Below are 17,360 nucleotides of genomic sequence, written 5' to 3'. Positions count from 1 at the left end.
TGAATTTTATGTGTGAAACACATCACTAGTGGGAAGTTGCTGTATAATACAGGGAGCTCAACCTGGTGCTCTGTGAGGTCAGTGAATCTCCTGTATCACTCACCAAGGAAGTTGATGAACAGGTCAAGGAGTTGAATATACAAGGCTACCCCTAAGACGGTCTTAGAGTTGCAATAAATACTAGCTCCTATTACTTCAATGAAGAAAATTTCCCATACTTGGACAGGTCCTCAAGATCAGAATAGCTATAACCAAAGACTGATCCCAGATAGGTTAAACTACTCTTCCATGTAAAAATCATAAGAGGCTGTTTTCCATGCTCTGTTTTATAAGACTTTGCCCAGCAGCCAATCTCAGAACTGTTCTCCCAACATGACCTTTTATCTCTGATAAAAGGGACTTTGGGGCAGAGGACTGGAGTTGGGGGGAGAAGGCCTGACAATGAACGTTAAGCTGGCTTGAGAGGCAAGGACACTAATCATACCTCTAGATATGAATCTCCCGCCTTCCTCAGAGCCTCTCAGAAGGCCCTGGCTTTGAGATAGGGCTGTACAATTCAATCTTCAGGGTGGCAAAAGATTGAATTTCAGTGCCCTAGACAGAACAATCCTTGCTACAGAAGCTGAGGCTAGGGGAACTCCCCAGCAGTCCAGTGGCTAGGACTCTGAACTTCCACTCCAAGAGGCACAGGTTCAGATACTGGTCAGGGAGCTAAGATCCTGCATGCTGCATGGCGAGGCCAAAAATAAATAAAGTTTTTTTAAAAAGAAGCTGAGGCTGACAACCAAAGGAAGCCCAGTTCACACACAGCACACAGACAGAAGGGCCAAAGTGGCCAGTGTGCCATTCCACAGCCCTCTGTACATGAAACTGCCCAGTTAACAGACCCAGTTGGACTGGGGACGGGCATGTGTCCCAGGGGCAGTTAACTTATAAGTGGACCAGGCCTCCTATGGTAGACCTGGAGGAAAAGGATAAGAAAAAGCTAGGCCAATCAGAGTCTGTTGCTGGGGGATGTGAATGGGGACATGAAAACAAAACATTTTCAGATGGGAGAAGATAAAAGATTATGACCAAGAGAGAGGCTGGAGAGGCCCTGATGGGCAGTGGGGCTAAAGAGTAAAAACACTTAATGCAGCAACTACACACACACACTGACATACTAGACAAAATGAAAGTGGGGAAATTTAAAACATATAATCAAATTTGACAGAAAATAAAGGGAAATTCCTACATTCCAGAAACAGAGGAAACCAGAATGAGGAGCATAAACTAAAGTTAAACAACCTTGAAGGCAAGAAACACTATGAGATTACACCATGCAGCAAAATAAAGTGCCATTTTAAAGTTGTACACACCTAATTATGTGGCTTACAAGACCTAAGACAAAAATTAAAGAATTACAAGGATCAACTGGTGAATCCACATTCATGTAGGAGATTTTTTTTTAATTTTATTTTATTTTTAAACTTTACATAATTGTATTAGTTTTGCCAAATATCAAAATGAATCCACCACAGGTATACATGTGTTCCCCATCCTGAACCCTCCTCCCTCCTCCCTCCCCATACCATCCCTCTGGGTCGTCCCAGTGCACTAGCCCCAAGCATCCAGTATCGTGCATCAAACCTGGACTGGCAACTCGTTTCTTACATGATATTTTACATGTTTCAATGTCATTCTCCCAAATCTTCCCACCCTCTCCCTCTCCCACAGAGTCCAAAAGACTGTTCTATACATCAGTGTCTCTTTTGCTGTCTCGTACACAGGGTTATTGTTACCATCTTTCTAAATTCCATATATATGCGTTAGTATACTGTATTGGTGTTTTTCTTTCTGGCTTACTTCACTCTGTATAATAGGCTCCAGTTTCATCCACCTCATTAGAACTGATTCAAATGTATTCTTTTTAATGGCTGAGTAATACTCCATTGTGTATATGTACCACTGCTTTCTTATCCATTCATCTGCTGATGGACATCTAGGTTGCTTCCATGTCCTGGCTATTATAAACAGTGCTGCGATGAACATTGGGGTACACGTGTCTCTTTCCCTTCTGGTTTCCTCAGTGTGTATGCCCAGCAGTGGGATTGCTGGATCATAAGGCAGTTCTATTTCCAGTTTTTTAAGGAATCTCCACACTGTTCTCCATAGTGGCTGTACTAGTTTGCATTCCCACCAACAGTGTAAGAGGGTTCCCTTTTCTCCACACCCTCTCCAGCATTTATTATTTGTAGACTTTTGGATCACAGCCATTCTGACTGGTGTGAAATGGTACCTCATAGTGGTTTTGATTTGCATTTCTCTGATAATGAGTGATGTTGAGCATCTTTTCATGTGTTTGTTAGCCATCTGTATGTCTTCTTTGGAGAAATGTCTATTTAGTTCTTTGGCCCATTTTTTGATTGGGTCATTTATTTTTCTGGAGTTGAGCTGTAGGAGTTGCTTGTATATTTCTGAGATTAGTTGTTTGTCAGTTGCTTCATTTGCTATTATTTTCTCCCATTCTGAAGGCTGTCTTTTCACCTTGCTAATAGTTTCCTTTGATGTGCAGAAGCTTTTAAGGTTAATTAGGCCCCATTTGTTTATTTTTGCTTTTATTTCCAATATTCTGGGAAGTGGGTCATAGAGGATCCTGCTGTGATGTATGTCAGAGAGTGTTTTGCCTATGTTCTCCTCTAGGAGTTTTATAGTTTCTGGTCTTACATTGAGATCTTTAATCCATTTTGAGTTTATTTTTGTGTATGGTGTTAGAAAGTGTTCTAGTTTCATTCTTTTACAAGTGGTTGACCAGATTTCCCAGCACCACTTGTTAAAGAGATTGTCTTTAATCCATTGTATATTCTTGCCTCCTTTGTCAAAGATAAAGTGTCCATATGTGCGTGGATTTATCTCTGGGCTTTCTATTTTGTTCCATTGATCTACATTTCTGTCTTTGTGCCATGTAGGAGATTTTAACATGCATCTCTCAGCAATTTATAATCAAGAGGACAAAAATTAATAAAGTTTAGGAAGAACATTTGAACAACAGCTTGAGCAAATGAACTAATAACTAAAGAATACTTATTCTTTTCATTCACATGCAATATTTATAAAAACTGACCATTCAAAGATATAAAGCAAATCATAATAAATATTAAACATTCCAAAGCATACCTGGCTTTATCTAATCAAATGTAATTAAGTTAGGAGTCAATAATAAAAAACAAAAAATTTTAAAACTGTAAATTTGCAAATGTAGAGATAGCAGAATAGTCAAGAGAAAAAAATCATAGACATTAGAATGTGCTTAGAATGAAAAAATAATCTTCTTACTTTAAATATAGCACGTCAAACCAATAGGATAATTCTACTTCCACTTAGGATGTAAAAATTAGATTTCCTTTCCATTAAGGTCACCAGAGAACACTGAGTAGACTTTACACTTCTCTTTAGGTACATCAGAGAGCTGAGTATGCAATGAAGCCTAATCAAGTAAAATCCAAAACAAATAAACATGGCTCCCTTCATCTTTGGTACAGCAGAGGGATGCAGAGGAGACTGCCACATATGGGTAAGAAATCCACTGATCTTTTAATGAATTTCCAGAAATTAAATAAAAGTTAGCATGATAGTTTAGAAACCCTAACAGCAAGCATGCACAGAGTCTGTATATCTGGCCAAATTTGCTTCTTGGGCATTTACTAAGTATATGTGAGACAGGACAGAAAAATTGCCAGACATACTCACTGAGGCACATGTGTGGGGCCTAATGGTCTGTGGAACAATTAAAGAATGTCTCAGTTCAGTTCAGTTCAGTTGCTCAGTCATGTCCAACTCTTTGCGACCCCATGAATCGCAGCACGCCAGGCCTCCCTGTCCATCACCATCTCCTAGAGTTCACTCAAACTCACATCCATCAACTCAGTGATGCCATCCAGCCATCTCATCCTCTGTTGTCCCCTTCTCCTCCTACCCCCAATCCCTCCCAGCATCAGAGTCTTTTCCAGTGAGTCAACTCTTCGCATGAGGTGGCCAAAGTACTGGAGTTTCAGCTTTAGCATCATTCCTTCCAAAGAACACCCAGGGCTGATCTTCTTTAGAATGGACTGGTTGGATCTCCTTACAGTCCAAGAATGTCTAGTATATATGTAACTGGAGTACCAGAGGTAGAGAGGAAAGGTCAAAATAAATATTTGAAGAAATAATGGTTGAAACTCCCAAATTTAGTAAAGGAGATAAATTCACATATTCAAAAAGTTCGAAAGTAGAGTAAATACAAAACAAAATAAAAAAATGCCCATACACATAATATGGTTAAACTGGTGAAACTACTAATAAAGAAAGAATCTTGAAAGCAGCTAGAGAAAAAGTGGAACAATAATTCAAATTACCACTCACTTCTCATCAGAAACTACAGAGCTCAGAAGACAGAGAGATAACACCTTTAAAGTGCTAAAAGAAAGAGGAAAAAACCCTGCCAACCCAGAATTTAATATCCAGAGAAAATGTCCTTAAAGAATAAAGCTGAAATAAAGATTCTTTAAGATAAAATGGGTTGACTCTAGAGCAAAATTTAAGCTATAACTATATAGCTTCTCAGAGAAGGCAATGGCACCCCATTCTAATACTCTTGCCTGGGAAATCCCATGGGAGGAGGAGCCTGGTAGGCTGCAGTCCATGGGGTCGCTGAGTCGGACACGACTGAGCGACTTCACTTTCACTTTTTCTCTTTCATGCATTGGAGAAGGAAATGGCAACCCACTCCAGTGTTCTTGCCTGGAGAATCCCAGGGGCAGGAGAGCCTGGTGGGCTGATGTCTATGGGGTCACACAGAGTTGGACATGACTGAAGTGACTTAGCAGTAGCAGCAGTATATAGCTTCTAGGAGAAATAGAATATTTGGGAAACTTGGTATAGGCAAAGGTTTCTTAAAAGGACACAGAAAACACTGAACATAAAATAACTGATAAACTGGATATCATTAAAATTAATAACTTCTGCTCTTCAAAAGTCATCATTAAAAGAAAGAAAAGGCAAGCCACAGATTAGAATAAAAAATTCACATACATAATACCTGACAAAGGACTCATATCCAAGAGATACACGAAACAACTACAAATCAATAATAAAAAGGCATGGACTTCCATGGTGGTCCAGTGGTTAAGAATATGCCTTGCAGTACAGGGGACACAGGTTCAACCGCTGGTCAGGAAAGATCTCACATGCCATGGAGCAACTAAACTCACACACCACAACTACTGAAGCCTGAGCTCTCTGGAGTCTATGTGCCACAGTGAAAGATCCTATATGACACAAGTAAGACCTGATGCAGCCAAATAAATAAATATTTTTAAAATAATAATAAAAAGGCAAAACCTAATTTAAAAAAAGATGGGCAAAAGAATTAAATAGTGTAGGGTCACAAGTTGGTCCCTGTACATGGAGGGCAAGGAGAAACAAGAAAAAGAGGTAGGCTGCTTCAGATTGGTAGGTGGCAGATTTAACAAGCAAGGGAACTTACATACAAGATTTGTCTTGAGCAGCCGCAAGATCAATAGAACTCCACACTCATTCATCATAAACTTAAAAGTTTATATGGAGGCCTTAACTGGGTTTTGTCATGTACTGACAAAATGGGTAAAACTCTAACAGCTGAGAAAAACAAAAAAGTGCACAAATAATATTAACAAAAAAGTAGAGATTCAAAAAATTCAAAGAGACTATTTTCTACAATTGAATACCAATATATCTGGAAATTACATGAAATAGATAACTTCACAGGGAAATATAATTTATCCAGAAAAAAAGTTTTTATAATAGTCCTATAACTATTGCAGAAATTTAATCAGTTATTAAAGTCAAGCCCATAAAGGAAAAAGAAAAAGAAAACATTGTCCAAAATAGTTTTGAAGGTAAATTCTACCAATCAAGGGATTAATTATTTCAACTTTATAAACCTCTTCAGTTAAAAAATTAAAAAAGAGGAACCACTACTTAACTCATTTTATGAAACTGTAATAATAAAAATGGATGCCAACACAAAAGAAGGCAATAAGAGAATGGAAAATTATATTCATAGGTCAACTTCATAAAAAACTAGCAAACCAAAGCCAGGAATACAGTTTTAAAAAAAGAAACCAACTAGTGGAATCAAAAACAATAATGGTACAGATGTACTTATTTGCAAAGCAGAAATAGAGTCACAGATGTAGAAAACAAATTTATGGTTACCAAGGAGGGAAGGCAGTTGGGGTGGGATGAACTGGGAGACTGGGATTGGCATTCCTTTGGGGTTTTTTTCCCCCTTCTTTTTTTTAAACTTTTTATTTTGTATTTCTGCTGCTGCTGCTGCTGCTGCTAAGTTGCCCCAGTCGTGTCCAACTCTGTGCGATCCCATAGACAGCAGCCCACCAGGCTCCCCCGTCCCTTGGACTCTCCAGGCAAGAATACTGGAGCAGGCTGCCATTTCCTTCTCCAATGTATGAAAGTGAAAAGTGAAAGTGAAGTCGCTCAGTTGTGTCCGACTCTTCGAGACCCCCATGGACTGCAGCCTACCAGGCTCTGCTGTCCATGGGATTTTCCAGGCAAGAGTACTGGAGTGGGGTGCCATTGCCTTTTAGGTAAAAATAACACACATTTTTCCTTTTCACCAAGAACTTTATTGAACAATGTATTCACCCTTTTGTTCCACTTCCTTCTGCCATTTTTCAGGCAACTTCATAATTTTTCCATTTTCCCAAAATTTTTTATCATTTTGAGCAAAGAACTGTTACAGGTGCTTTTTGCCATCCTCCAGGTAATGGAAATTTTTTCCATTAAGAGAATTTTGCAAAGACCAAAATATATGGAAATCCGAAGGAACAATTTCTGGTGAAAAAAAGCAGGTGAGTCAGAACTTCCCAGCCAAGCTATAACAATTGTTGCCTGCTCATCAAAGAAATATGCAGTCTTGTGATATCCTGATGGAAGATTGTGTTTTCTGTTGACTAACTCCAGACACTTTTTGTGGATTGCTGCTTTCAGTCGGTCTTATTGGGAGCAGTACTTGTTGGAATTAATTTGGTTTTCCAGAAGGCATAGAAGAAAAGTGAAAGTGTTCATTGCTCAGTCATGTCTGACTCTTTGCGACCCCACAGACTGTAGCCTACCAAGCTTCTTTGTCCAGGGGATTTTCCAGGCAAGAATACTGGAGTGGGCTGCCATTCTCTTCTCCAGGGGATCTTCCCAACCCAGGGATTGAACCCAGGTCTCCTGCATTGCAGGCAGATTCTTTACTATCTGAGCCACTGGGGAAGCATATACAGTAGGTCCTTATTAGTTATCTATTTCACCGTATAGCACAGGGAACTCTACTCAATTCTGTGTAATGATCTATATGGGAAAAGAACCTTAAAAAGTGTATATACATATATGTATAGTTGATTCACTTTGCTGTACACCTGAAACTAACACAACATTATAAATCAACTATACTCCAATAAAAATTCATTGAAAAAAAAAGAGAAAAAAAATGAAGTTAATAATTCCTGTGGGTTCTTTGTAGAAAACAGCATCTTCTGACACTTTTCCCTTTGTCTCACTTCTTAGTGGGTATATGTTGGGCTTCCCAGGTGGTGCTAGTGGTAAAGAAAATGCCTGCCAATGCAGGAGACATAAAAGATGTGGGTTAGATGCCTGGGTTGGGAGGATCACTAAAGAAGGGCATAGCAACACACTCCAGTATTCTTGCCTGGACAGTCCCATGGACAAGGGACCCTGGTGGGCTACACTGTCCATGGAGTCACAAAGAGTCAGACACAACTGAAGTGACTTAGCATGCACACAGTGGGTACATGCCAGTCCCAATCTCCCAGTTTATCCCCACCCACCCTCCCCCTTGGTAACATAAGTTTCTTTTCTACATCTGTGACTCTATTTCTGTTTTTTTAGATTTCACATACAAGCAATACCATTTGATATTTGTCTTTATCTGACTTACCTTACTCAGTATGATAATCTCTAGACCCATCCATGTCACTGCAAATGAATTCATTCTTTTTTATGGCTGAGTAATATGCCACTGTATCACATCTTCTTTATCATTCTTCTATTGATGGACATTTAGGTTGCTTCCATGTTCTGGCTATTGTAAATAGTGCTGCAATGAACACTTCAGTGCATGTATCTTTCAAATTATGGCTTTCTGTGGGTATATGCCCAGGAGTGGGATTGCTGGATCATATGGTAGCTCTACTTTTAGTTTTTTAAGGAACCTCCATACTGTTCTCTTTGGTGGCTGTACCAGTTGACATTCCCATCAATGGTATAGGAGGGCTCCCTTTTCTCCACATCCTCTCCAGCATTTATTGTTTATAGATTTTCTTTTTTGAGATGAAAACATTTATTTCAACTAAATAGTTTCATTAAAAAATTCTATAATGCCATTAAAAAAGAAATAAAATAGAAACATTTAACTACCTTTAAAGATCAAAAAAAAAAAAACCTCTAAAAATCAAATAAACACATATACATTTCAAATATTTCCACTGTTTTAACAAACCTCAAAATTATCCTTGTTGTCATTTCAGTCTCCTGAAATAAGAACCATGACTACCACATAATTACTGGACTAAACATTAACCATATTATTTCTAAATACAAACTATACCAAATATATTTGGTTAGTTTGCTGAGTATGTGGTTTTTAAGGGTTGATTCTATGAAATATCTGTTTCTCTCTGGTAAAGAGTCCAAAAACTAGCTATCAGAAGGGATATATATATATATATATATATATAAACATATGCAATCTGAGCATGGTTACGCCTTATTGAGAGGTCATGAAAGTACACTTAAAACCAGGACAGTAACTTTAGTAACTTGAACTCAATATGCCATAGCCACCACCATTAGGAAAAGCTAAGGACCTATCACTCAAATCAAGTACTGCAGGACCTAGGAAGTATTGTAGTTTGTTGATCTACTGATCTGAAAAATCTAGACAAAGTGCAATTAGTGGTCAGAAGTAAACTAACCTGGGCAGGCTCATGAAAGTGAACCTTCCTGATTCATCCTGAGAACATCCTGAGAAACACAATCAATGTAGGCAACGACTTCCTGTTTCTCACAAAGTCAGGGGAACCCATGCATCTGATTTAGCTAGGATTTCAAGGACAGCTAAACCAAAAGGCTTACAGCAGCAGAGGGTCAACTGTCATGAGAAATCCAGATAAAATCACCACTACATACTCAGGAATTTCAGTTAGCAGCATGGCCTTTTTAAAAATATCACCAAGCTGAGTCTAAAACTGCAACAGGTATATCACATCAGAGCCATGGACTCCAGAAGCTGATCAATGATCACTCACGTGTCCATCATTATCAAATCCCCATAGAATGGCAATTTTCTGAAAGCATTCCTTTTTCTTCCATCTCTTTTAGAAGATATAATGAAATAATGACCTTCATGTATTTTAACCATTATCTTTGGGGGTGGGGAGGAGGGGCTCTCCTACATAATGCCTCCTATTGTAATTTCAACTAAAGTGTATTTTTTGTTTTCCCTATTTTGCACTAGTTTAACCAGAGGTCTTTGGTGGGGAATAGTGGATCCTACTTATGTTAAAGAAAGTGGGAAGGCAAAATGGAGTCTTCAAGTAAACAGAATCCCTGATACAACTGGAAAGGAATATGTAGTTTGGGGACAGTTGTTTGTACATTTTTTTGATGATAGCCATTCTGACCGGTGTGAGATGATACCTCATTGTAGTTTTGATTTGTATTTCTCTAATAATCAGAAATATTGAGAATCTTTTCATGTGCCTCTTGGCTATCTTTATGTCTTCTTTGAAGAAACGTCTGTTTAGATGTGCCACCCGTTTTTTGATTAGGTTGTTTCTTGCTTTGATATTAAGCTGCATGAGCTGTTTGTATATTTTGGAGATTAATCCCTTGTTATTTGCTTCATTTGCAAATATTTTCTCCCATTCCTTGGGTTGTCTTTTTGTTTATTGTTTCCTTTGCTGTGCAAAAGCTTTTCTGTTTAATTAGGTCCAAATTAATAATTTGTTTATTTTTGTTTTCATTTTCATACTCTAGGAGGTAGATCAAAAAAGATACTGCTGCAATTTATGTCAGACAGTATTCTGCCTATGTTTTCCTCTAAGAGTTTTATGGTATCTGGCCTTACAATTAGGGAGAGATTATAAACTCTGAATAAAAATTGTAAAAAATGAAACCCAGGAAAAAGAGAAAACCCATGAAGGAGAAAAAAAATTATTATAATTAATGTCCTTAGAGAGAAAAAATATTTAACCCAGGAAACAAGACAAGGGACTCTAGAGAAAAGACACTGAAAAAAAAATAAGAAAAGTTTCTGGAAATCAACAATCCAAAGATTCAGTAGAAGAGATTTTTAAAAACATAAGCTAGAGAAAATTTTTCAGAAGAGAGAAGAGAGAGACAGACAAATAGGAAGACAGACACTGAGAATCAGCAAAAGGTTGAAAATCAATTCATGAGGTTTTGCATTCAAATAAGAAAAGTTCCAGACAACGAACTTAGAGAAAGCTGAAGAAGGAATTCATTAATCAGGAAACATAAATCTCTAAATTGAAAGGCCCCATCTGAGTACTCACCTCAATGAATAATTTAAAAACTCACACTGTCATATAATTTTAGACCTCCATGGATAAAGAGAAAATTATAATGAATTGCAGAGAGGCAAAAATAACATACAAAAGGATTAAGGATCAAAATGACTTCTTACCACAATACTGTAAAGTAGAAAAAGAAATGCCTTAAAAAAATTTTAATATGAAAATATTGACATGAAAGCAAAAAACTGTAACTATTTGAAGATCCTATGATTGTCTTACCTGAAAAAAACCCATACAAGTAACTGAAAAACTTACCAAAAGAACTAGTAAGATGTCTGGATACAACATCAACATAAAAAAATCAGTAGCTATTTTATACCTGCCAACTTCACAAACTCAATAGGTTTCAACCAAACTCATCTTTTAGATACAAAAAGAAGGCAGTATTCTAGATATTTCTATTTCTGTGAATTTTATCATTACTGTCTTAGTTAGACTTCCCTGGTAGCTCAGCAATAAAGAATCCACCTGCAATGCAGGAGACGTGGGTTTGATCTCTGGGTCAGGAAGATCCCTTGGAGGAGAAAACGGCAACCCAATCCAGTATTTTTGCCTGAAAAATCCCATGGTCAAGGGAGTGCAGCGAGCTACAGTCCATGGGGTTGCAAGAGTTGGACACAACTGAAGTGACTGAGCACACACACACATTTAGTTACTCAGTCCACACATCTTAAAGTTATCCTGTAATTTTCCTTCCACATTCAAACAGCCACCATATTTTATGAATTATTCCAATAATGCCTCTTTTTCTTTTTTAAATTTTGGCTGTACTGGGTCTTTGTTGTTGCATGTGGGCTTTTTCTAGTTGTGGTACACAGGCTCTATAGTTTCCCCACGGCGTGTGGGATCTTAGTTCCCTGACTAGGGATTGAACCCACATCCTCTGCATTGGCAGGTGGATTCTTAACCGCTGAACTATAAGGGAGAGTTTCCCAGGTGGCGTCAGTGGTACAGAATCCATCTGTCAATGCAAAAGACTCAAAAGACACATGTTCGATCCCTGGGTTGGGAAGATCCCCTGGAGTAAGAAATGGCAACCCACTCCAACATTCTTGCATTAAGAATTCCATGGACAGAGGAGCCTGGAGAGCTACAGTCCATGGAATCACAAAGAGTCGGACACAAGTGAGCAACTTTCACTTTCGCTTTTCACCAGCGAAGTATCCCAACAACACCTCTTGACTATATATATCCCTTCTGTTACCACCTAGTACAATGCTCACATATTGTCATTTACTTCAACAATACCAAATCCAACTCCCTTCTCCCTTGTCTTGCTCTGCAGTAGAGGCTAGGTATATACATATACTTGAATTCCCAACCTTGAAGCCAAAGTGACCACTTGACACAGGTCAGGCCAATATCCAGTACATAGAAATCCCTGGGATGACTGCTTGTTTTTCAACAGAAACTAAGGAAGCAAAGACAATGGATAACGTCTTTATAGAGGTGGGGGAAAAAATTGAAACATATTATTCATCTAGTAAAGAGATCCTTCAAAAACAGAACTGAAATAAAGGGAATTCCTCAGGCTAAAGGAAAATGTCTCAGATGGAAGCCAACACTGCAGGAAAGAATGAAAAGCACCAGACAGAATAAACATGGGATAAATATAAAGGCACATTTCTTATTTTAAAAACAATAAGGATAATGTTTTATATACTGTGTAATACAGGCAGAAGTAAAACATATGACAACAATAGCAAACGAAAAAAGGCCAGAAGGTATTACAAACTGAGGAAAGGTTCTTGTATTTTTTATAAAGTGATAAAAACACTAATTTAAAGAAACCGATAACTATAGTAAATAAGCATGCACACAGTAATTTCTAAAGTAACCATGAAAAGATTACTACAAGAATGTTTATCTCTAAAGACAACAGAGGAGCAAATAATTAAGAAATTGATTAATCCAAAGAAGACAAGAAAGGAGGAGTAAATCAGGTTTCTCAACTAGGGATTTGTGGGACCCTAGGTTTCTACAAGATATTACTTAGAAATTACAATTGAAGGGGAAAAGCAAACAGTGTTGGGTTGTTTTTAACGCTTCACACCATGCAATGCTGGGGCTTACAGGGATGAGCAGTGATGAAACAAGCCCATTAGCAACTTGGCTAGAGATCTTCAGCCCCTGCCTTCACCTTCCCACTCCATGGCAGTACACCATCATAAGACCATACTCATTTTACTAAGCCCAAGATCAGTTCTGATGTAAGAAAAAGGGAGAAGAGATGAGGTTCAGAGAAATAGAAGAGAGAGACAGATCATGTAGGGTCTTGTAGAGACTGGCTTTATTAAAAAAACAGGATATCACTGATGGGTTTTTAAATACAGGATTGATCTGACTTGGCTTCTAGTCAAGAAAGATGCTTCCCCACTGGCTCTAAGGAAAAGATTCCACCTGCAATGCAAGAGACACAGAAGACTCAGGTTCAATCCCTGGGTGGGGAAAAATCCATCGGAAAAAGAAATGGCAACTCACGCCAGTATTCTTGCCTGAAAAATCCCAGGGACAGAGGCGCACAAATCTTCCTCTTCTTTGAGAAAGAATACAACAGACTTTCCCAATGGCTCAGTGGTAAAGAAACGCCTGCCAATGCAAGAGACGTGGGTTTGATCCCTGATCCGAGAACTAAGATCCCACACACTGTGTGTGTTAGTCACTTAGTCGCGTCCAACTCTGTGACCCCATGGACTGTAGCCCTCCAGGCTCCTCTGTCCACGGGATTCTCTGGGCAAGAACACTGGAGTGGATTGCCATTTCCTTCTCCAGAGTATCTTCCTGACCCAGGGATCGAACCTGGATCTCTTGCACTGCAGGCAAATTCTTTACCATCTGAGCTATAGGAAAACCCACATGCTGAGGGGTCACTAACAAACTAAATAGAGGACCACAGTCCACACCAAGAGAAGCCTAGTCACAAATAGAGAAACCACCCCCTCCCCCCCCACACACACACACAGCAAAAAAGAACCCACAGGCCACAATGGAGACCCAGCACAGCTAAAAAATTTAAAATAAATTTAAAAAATTGTTTCAAAAGTGAGAATGAGAGAGAAGGTATATGAAGTTTCAGGAAAAGAGAGAAGTTGTCAGAGTCATCTAAAAGAAATCAAGTGCTTTCTTTCCTCAACTCTGTAGCCAGAGAAAGTGAGCTATTCTGAGGATCTGCTGCTCTCAGTACACTATCTAATGAAAAGGGTTCTTATGTGTTCTGTTAAACTTAACACAGACACGTAATCGTCACCTTAAGATAAAAGAAGGATGCACATCCTTTACATAAAGTAAGTTCAACATAGTTCTCACTCTCTCTGCTCTCAACTGCACAGTGTAGGAGGTACTTACAAATGATCCTTGTACACATCAAACCCATTACTTTAAGAAGCTAGTCTCTTTTAGGAAACTGAGCCTAATAACCTATGAATGAAAGCATGTTCCATGTTCCCTATAAAGTACATTAAACGCAGAACTATGATTTAATGCCAAGTACGTTTTAGGTATTATACCTTAAAATGCTTCATGTTCACTTTAAAAATTATGTAACAGCCTGCAGATTCAGGAGCAGTAATGCAGCTTTCACCATCACTCATGAAGGTTCATTTCCTCCACACCAGCCATAGCCCACCCGTGTATGAGGTATAAACAGCTTTCATAAATTGGATGTACTGAGTGGATTTTCTCCTCCCTGTTGGGGTTGGGGCTGTTGGGTTTAGGGAACCAAGGCATTCTAAAATCCAAGGAAGGGATGTGCCTGGTGGAACAGTAGAAAAGAATCTGCCTGCCTGTGCAGGAGACATGAATTTAATCCCTGGTCTGAGAAGATTCCACACGCTATGGACAACTAAGCCCACGTGCCACAACTACTGAGCCCACATGCTGCTACTACTGAAGTCCATGGGCCTAGAGCCTATGCCCCACAACAAGAGAAGTTACTGCAATGAGGAGCCTGCTCACTGTAACGAAGGGTAGCCCCTGCTTGCTGCAACTAGAGAAAGTCCGAGCAAAGCAATGAAGACCCAGCACAGCCAAAAATATACAAGTATATAAATAATCAAAGGCTTTGTTCCTAGTAATACTCCCTAAGGCCCACTTGACTTCACACTCCAGGATGTCAAGCTCTAGATGAGTGACGACACCATCTTGGTTATCTGTCTCATTAAGACCTTTTTTTGTATAGTTCTGTGTATTCTTGCCACCTTTTAAAAATCTCTTCTGCTTCTGTTAGGTCCTCGCCATTTCTGTCCGTTATTGTGCCCATCTTTGCATGAAATGGTCCCTTGATATCTCCAATTTTCTTGAAGAGATCTCTCGTCTTTCCTGTTCTGTTGTTTTCCTCTATTTGTTTGCATTGTTCATTTAAGAAGCCCTTCTTATCTCTCCCTGCTATTCTCTGGAACTCTGCATTCAGTTGGGTATATCTTTCCCTTTCTCTCTTACCCTTCACTTTTCTTCTTTCCTCAACTATTTGTAAAGCCTCCTCAGACAATCACTTTGCCTTCTTGCATTTCGTTTTCTTTGGGATGGTTTTGGTCACTGCCTTGTGTCCATATTCTTTAGGTACTCTGTCTACCAGATCTAATCCCTTTAATCTGTTCAATAGCTCCACTGTATAATCATAAAGGATTTGATTCAGGTCATACCTGAATGACTTAGTGGTTTTCCCTACTTTCTTCAATTTAAGCCTGAGTTTTGCAACAACAAACCCTCCTTCACCAAATATATATACACTAAGATTGTAAGTACATTCAGTAGACACTACACCAGACCAAAAGTCAAGAACCCAGAATTCTAAGGACCCTGACCCCCACTACACACACTCACACCCTAGAATCATGTTAAATATACTTGAAGGTGCTGTGGTTCAGCAACCAGAAGCAGCACCCTGAGCTTTCATCCCAGTTCTGCCATCAAGGAGCAGTGGGCTTGATAAATTACAGTGAGAATCCGGTCTGAACCAGGCTATGATATTAACTTCAGCTCAGTTTCTAATCAGCTCACTTAGGTCAGTCTCATGAACTTTTGAGGCCTAAGGATATTAATTTCCACTCTGCAGGGGTGCTAGGACACAACAGAGGCTCAGCGAATGTAATTATTATTATTCCTTCATCTGTCTAAGCCTGTTTCCTAATCTTTGCAAATGCAATGGGTAACTAGACCAGTTCCCCTTAGCCTGAAGGGCCACTGTGAGCATCCCATGGCATCACACAGAAGAAATATGAGCATCAAAGCAGAACAGGCTGAAGGAGAAATGAAATGGTAGGAGTAATATGATTATTTATTTGAAACAAAGAAAATGTTTCTATTTGGGAAAAGTATAGTCTCAAAAAAAAAAAAAAAAAAAGCCAGGACCAAAAATAAAGAAAAGAAGACTAACTGAAAAGTGGATATTTATGAGAGAAAGCCTAGAGAAGGTATGCCCTAGCACATGGTGAAAATGAAGGCATAAACTCATAAGTTAAGTTTATTTTTCTTAGAGTCTCCAAAGAATAATCTCTTAAGGTTGCTTATAGCCAAAAGTAGTGTTTCTCAAAGTATGGCCCCAAGGATCACCGTTTTTTTTTTTTTTTTTTTACCCTGAAGCTCTTTTTTGCTTTCTTTAATTTTACTTTTTAATATAAATTTATTTATGTTAATTGGAGGCTAATTACTTTACAATATTGTATTGGTTTTGCCATACATAACATGAATCCACCACGGGTGTACAGGTGTTTCCCATCCTGAACCCCCCTCCCACCTCTCTCCCCATACCATCCCTCTGGGTCATCCCAGTGCACCAGCCCCAAGCATCCAGTATCGTGCATCGAACCTGGACTGGCAATTCGTTTCTTATATGATATTATACATGTTTCAATGCCATTCTCCCAAAGCATCCCACCCTCGCCCTCTCCCACAGAGTCCAAAAGACTGTTCTATACATCTGTGTCTCTTTTGCTGTCTCGTACACAGGGTTATTGTTACCATCTTTCTAAATTCCATATATATGCGTTACTATACTGTATTGGTGTTTTTCTTTCTGGCTTACTTCATTCTGTATAATCGGCTCCAGTTTCATCCACCTCATTAGAACTGATTCAAATGTATTCTTTTTAATGGCTGAATAATACTCCATTGTGTATATGTACCATTGCTTTCTTATCCATTCATCTGCTGATGGACATCTAGGTTGCTTCCATGTCCTGGCTATTATAAACAGTGCTGCGATGAACATTGGGGTACACGTGTCTCTTTCCCTTCTGGTTTCCTCAGTGTGTATGCCCAGCAGTGAGATTGCTGGGTCATATGGCAGTTCTATTTCCAGTTTTTTAAGGAATCTCCACACTGTTCTCCATAGTGGCTGTACTAGTTTGCATTCCCACCAACAGTGTAAGAGGGTTCCCTTTTCTCTCCACCCTCTCCAGAATTTATTGCTTGTAGACTTTTGGATCACAGCCATTCTGACTGGCGTGAAATGGTACCTCATGATGGTTTTGATTTGCATTTCTCTGATAATGAGTGATGTTGAGCATCTTTTCATGTGTTTGTTAGCCATCTGTATGTCTTCTTTGGAGAAATGTCTATTTAGTTCTTTGGCCCATTTTTTGATTGGGTCATTTATTTTTCTGGAATTGAGCTGTAGGAGTTGCTTGTATATTTTTGAGATTAGTTGTTTGTCAGTTGCTTCATTTGCTATTATTTTCTCCCATTCTGAAGGCTGTCTTTTCACCTTGCTAATAGTTTCCTTTGTTGTGCAGAAGCTTTTAA

This window comes from Bos indicus x Bos taurus, chromosome 18, assembly GCF_003369695.1.
Source record: "Bos indicus x Bos taurus breed Angus x Brahman F1 hybrid chromosome 18, Bos_hybrid_MaternalHap_v2.0, whole genome shotgun sequence".
Taxonomy (NCBI): Eukaryota; Metazoa; Chordata; class Mammalia; order Artiodactyla; family Bovidae; genus Bos; species Bos indicus x Bos taurus.
The sequence above is the reverse complement of the archived record's forward strand: the minus strand, read 5'-3'. Positions refer to the sequence as shown.